Source organism: Mastomys coucha, unplaced genomic scaffold (genome assembly GCF_008632895.1).
Source record: "Mastomys coucha isolate ucsf_1 unplaced genomic scaffold, UCSF_Mcou_1 pScaffold13, whole genome shotgun sequence".
NCBI lineage: Eukaryota > Metazoa > Chordata > Mammalia > Rodentia > Muridae > Mastomys > Mastomys coucha.
The window spans coordinates 48,757,875-48,763,874 of NW_022196895.1; the positions used below are offsets into that span (position 1 = coordinate 48,757,875).

At 42.5% G+C, this 6,000-nt stretch overlaps 2 long non-coding RNA genes across 8 annotated transcripts in view; one reads left to right on the forward strand and one right to left on the reverse strand.

The window, feature by feature from the left end:
* The window catches only part of LOC116087161, a 111,266-nt gene extending 106,720 nt beyond the window's left edge, over positions 1-4,546 (reverse strand). For all 7 annotated transcript variants that reach the window (XR_004117276.1, XR_004117279.1, XR_004117275.1 and 4 more), the window contains exon 1: positions 4,168-4,546. This is a non-coding gene — a long non-coding RNA (uncharacterized LOC116087161). The remainder of the gene's footprint in view (positions 1-4,167) is intronic.
* A 164-nt stretch (positions 4,547-4,710) lies between these two features.
* LOC116087164 overlaps positions 4,711-6,000 on the forward strand; it is a 16,466-nt gene continuing 15,176 nt past the window's right edge. Inside the window, exon 1 of the long non-coding RNA XR_004117283.1 lies at positions 4,711-4,919. This is a non-coding gene — a long non-coding RNA (uncharacterized LOC116087164). The remainder of the gene's footprint in view (positions 4,920-6,000) is intronic.

Below are 6,000 nucleotides of genomic sequence, written 5' to 3' on the forward strand. Positions count from 1 at the left end.
AATGAAAATTCACAAGTGAAAAAGAAAAAGGTGTTAACAACTATCTTAGCACTTTTGGTCCTAATAAGACTAAGAAGTATGTTCTCCCTTTGAAAAGCCACTTATTCCAATTTTACAGATTAAATGTAAATGATCTATTCAATATTAATATAGATGGTGTCTTAGTCAGGGTTTCTATTTCTGCACAAACATCATGACCAAGAAGCAGGTTGGGGAGGAAAGAGTTTATTCAGCTTACACTTCCACATTGCTGTTGATCACCAAAGGAAGTCAGGACTGGAACTCAGATCAGGAAGCAGGAGCAGATGCAGAGGCCATGGAGGGATGTTGCTTCCTTCCTCTGCCTTGCTCAGCTTGCTTTCTTATAGAACCCAAGACTACCAGCCCAGGGATGGTGCCACCCGCAATGGGCTGGGCCCTCCCCCCCTTGATCACTAAATGAGAAAATGCCTTACAGCTGGATCTCATGGAGGCATTTTCTCAACAGAGACTCCTTTCTCTGTGATAACTCCAGCTTGTGTCAAGTTGACACACAAAACCATCCAGTATAGATGGTATACTTAAGATCACACAAAAAGGCTGGGCAGTGGGGCACACTCCTTTAATCCCAGCACTTGGGAGGCAGAGGCAAGCGGATTTCTGAGTTTGAGGCCAGCTTGGTCTACAGAGTGAGTTCCAGGACAGCCAGGACCATACAGAGAAACCCTGTCTTGGAAAACCAAAAAAAAAAAAAAAAATCACACAAAAGGTGAACAATTATTTATACTCTGACCCCAGGCATTGAATCCTACAGTAGCTCCTCTCTTCAGAAAACACAGAATATAATTTTCCCAAGAGAAAAATTCTCTCCAGTTACCTTTTATGTTTAATCAATTTTGTTGTGTGTGCCTGGGTGACTTTGGGTCATTCAGGATAGTCTAACCTTTGTAATAGTCACAAAAACTGGCCACACACACACACACTGAGCCACACAGTATCAGTTGACTTAAGAACTCTGTGATCAAGTATTCAAGCAATCAATCATTAATCGCGCTCATGTGGTGGAGACCCTATAAAAATCTCTGTTGATATTCCTTGCAACAGACCACCTCTGTCCCAGGTAGATGCCATGGATGTAAGGCTGCATAGGATTCAGTGGGAATCTCTTTGTTTGGAACTCCCCAGAGACATACTCTGTATGCTTTCTCCCATAGCTGACTTTAATCTGGATCATGTCCCTATCAGTAGTCATTGCAGCCACAAGCATAGAATTTTCCTATGAGTTCTGTGTCCTGAATCATCAGCCCTAAGGATGGTTTTAAACCCATTGAATGTGCAGCTAGTGTCAGAAGTGAGTGCAGCCATGGGCACTTCTCCATCTACCTGACCTGACTGCCTATCAGGATGACCTCCTCCAAAGAGATCCTCCACAGTCCTCCAGGTTCCTCTGTGGGATCATGGCCTTTTCTTTCCCTGTTGCTGTGATAAAATACTCTGACCAAAACAAATTAGAGGAGGAAGAGTTCAGTTTGCCCTGTAGTCCCAGGTCACTGCACGTATGCAAGGAAGTCAAGGGTACAGGAAGTTAAAGTATCAAGTCATGTGTACTGGCTGGTTTTGTGTCAACTTGACACAGGTTGGAGTTATCACAGAGAAAGGAGCCTCCCTTGAGGAAGTGCCTCCATGAGACCCAGCTGTGGGGCATTTTCTCAATTAGTGATCAAGGGGGGAGGGCCCCTTGTGGGTGGTGCCATCCCTAGGCTGGTAGTCTTGGGTTCTATAAGAAAGCAGGCTGAGCAAGCCAGGGGAAGCAAGCCAGTAAGTAACATCCCTCCAGGGCCTCTGTGTCAGCTCCTGCTTCCTGACCTGCTTGAGTTCCAGTCCTGACTTCCTTCGGTGATGAACAGCAATGTGGAAGTGTAAGCTGAAGAAACGCTTTCCTCCCCAACTTGCTTCTTGGTCATGATGTTTGTGCAGGAATAGAAACCCTGACTAAGACATCATTTCTTAAAACAAGAGCAGAGAGAGAGTGAATGAGTCCACACAGGTTCACTCTCCACTCATCTTCTCTCTGATCCAGCCCAGGACCCCAACTCAAGGATTGACACCACCTATTTTCAGGCTGGGTTTTCCAATATCAACTAGCATCATCAAGAAGACAGTCCTACACAGACACAGACACACACACACACAGCCAGCTTTGTCTGAATAACCCTACATTGAACTCACTTCTCAAGTGATGCAAGATTCTGTCGAGTTGCAAATTAAAAGTGACCATCATAGATCCTGTAGGTCTTTGGGCCATGAAAAGTACCAGGACCCATGCTCAAATTTGCTACCAAAGCTGATGCAATAAATTACTCAAACTTCCTGGCTTAAAGCAACACACATTCATTTTTGTTCTGGAGGTCAAAATCTCAAAGTGAGTTTCACTGGCCTCAGATCAAAGAGGCTGCACTCCTTCTAGAAACTATAGAGCATGGTGTATCCATTCTTGTTTTTTTTTTTTTTCCATCGCCTGAATTTCTACAAGGGCCATTCTCCGAATCTTTAAAGCCAGCAGCATAGTTGTCTCTCAGTCTCTTACTCTGACATTTGTCATTCTCTCAAAGGGTTTTTCAACTGCATCTGCTAAATAGCACAGAATGGCATTCACATCTTGGTCATATTTGCCAAGTCCCCTTTGCAGGATTGGTGACAAATTCACAGTTTGGAAGGTCAATACAAAAAGGTTTATTGCAAAGCTTGGTTTGTTCTGGCTTAAAATCCATCTCAGAGTTTAAGTACTGTGGTAACAGGCACTGAGGAGACTGGACGGGAAGATTGGCAACACGAGGCCAGCCTGAGATAAAATAACAAGTCCTTGTCTCTAAACAATTAACTTACAATTAGAAAAACAGTTAAAGAATATTACAGTTTGCTCAGGACTTATTTTCAAAATCCCTTAATCTTTTGAAAATTGGCTACTAGAGGGTCACAGTAAAGGTCATCTGAGACAATTCATAAAATCATTGGGAATAGTGCCTGAGGCATAGAGACTACTCCATTGACATAAAGTTTTTTGCTGTTATTATTACTATGCCACTTATAAGTGTTGTTAGGACAAACATGGTAAGGTTCAAATGTCTTCCTAGATGAGGGGAAAAAAAAATCAAATGTTTACTACAGGTTTTTAATGGATCTAAGAAGCAATAAAAGGCTTCGGAAACAACACTAAGTTGACAAACACTAAGTGCATTTATTCACTTGAAAATCTGACCTTGGGTATTTGTCTTAATCCAATTTGTGACTGGCACTGAAGGAGGTTAAAGATGGAGAATCCCCCTCCTCTGGTCCTCCCTGCATCCCCAGATGAGGAAGGTAGGAGTCTATTCTCCATGGGAGGATTCCTAAAGGGCTTCTTCAGCTGTCCACTCTATCCAACACATGGGCCGTTCACACTCTGGGCAGCATGACTCATGATAATGATGGAAACGTAAATACAGCATGCTGGTAATTACTCCTGAATTCTACCCTTTCACAAAATCTAATAAAATTGGACTTAAAGTGTCTATCTTCATAATGCAGCTGTGATATGTTTGTTCTGCTAGTACTTTTTTTGTCTGTCTTGAATTTTTAAAAAGGTGCATTTCACTGCAAAACAGTACATTTTTTATTTTAAGTGGAATAGGAAAAAAAATTGATTTTTTTTTCCTAAGGCCTAATTGCAAACATGTCAAATAACATGTCACATTTAAAGGCTGTCGCGGGAGCCAAACCGCGTAATTGTATACGGACAGTGCTATCTCATTCCACTGTGATTTAGTAGGAACCTTAGCTGTTGCTCGTTTTTATTTAGATCTTTGATAATCTCTTTCTTTGTTTTCTGGTAATCTACAGCTGGAGACAGTCGCTTCTTTTGCCTCAGAAGGTCATTTTGGTCAATCAGATAATTGGATGCTCCTGGAACTAAAATGGAAAAAGTAGTGAGAGAAGAAAATGCCAGCAGGTTAGAGCTTCACAAACAGGACCTTTGCGCTCGCTCACTCGGGGAGAGCGTGATGCCGAGGCTCCACGCTGGCTTTGGCACGTAGAACCACTAGAAAAATTTTGACCAAGTTAGAGTTTTAGTTTTTGTTTTCTCCATAAAGACCCTTTTCACTCTTAATATTTCTTAACATATTAACGCATGTCAAGGTACTAACTTACCAAATGAAGACTGGGTTGGAGCAGTTTCAACACGATTTATTCTCAGTGAGAGTTAAGAGCCAAGCTTCCGCACGGTCCGTTAACGGCATCTTTAAACGTTAGAACTTGCTAGTGTGAACGCGTCACAGTGTTTATAGGCCTCAGGGCCCACATGTTGCACGACACTTTGGGCTTGTAAAATCTAAGTCCCCTCTGCCACAGTTGGGGTGCTCAGAACTGCAAATCCACTGATGGCTGTGGTCAGGAATTCTTCCCATCAGGCCATTCGCACCTCCTTGCTTTTCTTTTTTTCTCAGTTCCAGACTGGCAGGCACACATAAGCATGGGGAAAGCCTCCCGTAGCCAGCAGCAAGGTCAAAGGCAACCACTGCTCTTGGGAACTAACTCCCTGGTAAGGCAGCTCATCCATTACGTCATCCACTATGACATTACACCACCAGTGGGAGATTTGTCTTCCTGGGCAATAGTACTCTTAATTTTTGACCGGGTCTCTCTATATAGCCCTGACTGGCCTGCAACTGGCTACTGTAGACTATGATGGTCTCGAACTCAGACATCCACCTGCCTCTGTCTCCAGAGTACTGGGATCATAGGCATGGGCCACCAGGCCCCACAAATAGTGGGACTTTCTTTCTGAAAGCTATTCTGGGGTCATCAGTTGTCATTTCATGATAGATTCAAAGCCTGAGAACTACCTCCTGAGGTGCATGGGCTTGCTGTTTTCTGTGACAAGCTAACAAGGCTGCCTTTATGTATGTATGCATTTATTTATTTATTTATTTATTTTTATTTATTTATTTAGTTTGGAGAGAGAGCAAACCAGAGCCCACGCATTGCACAGCTACAGATATGAGGTTGCTATAGTAGTCTTTGCTGAGCACACTCTCTGGGAAATACAGCTAGAACTTTGTTTGCCCCCAGTAGGTCTCTCTATAACCTCAATGTTATAGAGAAAAAAAGAAAGCAGGCTGTTAAGAGCTACAATGTATGGGAAAGTGGGTTTAGGTGCCAAGCTAGGCAAATTCATGTCTGCCTTCTAAAAATGTCTAACAAGACATGTAAATGTGTGTTCACTTGTCAATTTCTTCGCTTAATTTTATTCATTTATATTAAATGTATATGTGCCAATTGTGGTCACATGCTTCTTCTCACACACTAGCCCCAGAGTGCATTCTCTCTCTGCCTTGTCACTCCTCTGATTTTTATTCAGTGCAGCAAGGATTGAAAGAGTTAGTGGTGTAATCTTAGTGTAAGAGCTGGCTACATTTTTATGAGCTGTTCTTCCGTCTTTTGTAATTATTTTGCCCACAGCGATCTCAGGAGACATTGTTCTTAACAATGGGGTACATACACCAAGGCTGCAAGACCCTAAATGTTCTCTTCCACAAAACATTCCTCAGGACCTTTGGTGGAGTAGCTTGGAGAGATGTGACAATGTCTCTTACCAGAAAGAAAGTAGGCTTGCTTACTGCTCAATATAAAAGAGATTTTTTAAGAATAGATGTGAGATTAGGGCTTATGTCTAGACATGGCTAAGCAGACAGCTGTAGCGTGAATGAATTCCTAACACCCCTAAAAGTCCCATTATATCATTACCTAATTTCCCTGAATACATAAAGACCAGCTCTACCACCTGAGGGCTAATATAAGCACAGAAGACAGAAAATACCTCCCATCATCTATCTGGGCCCACCACACTGTCCTCAAGAACATGAAGAGAATTCTCTGTTTAGCTCTATACCCCATTTATGCTTCAACATGTAATGACACATGCTCCACCATGTTCATAGCTGCCTTATTTATAATAGCCAGAAACTGGAAACAACCCAGATG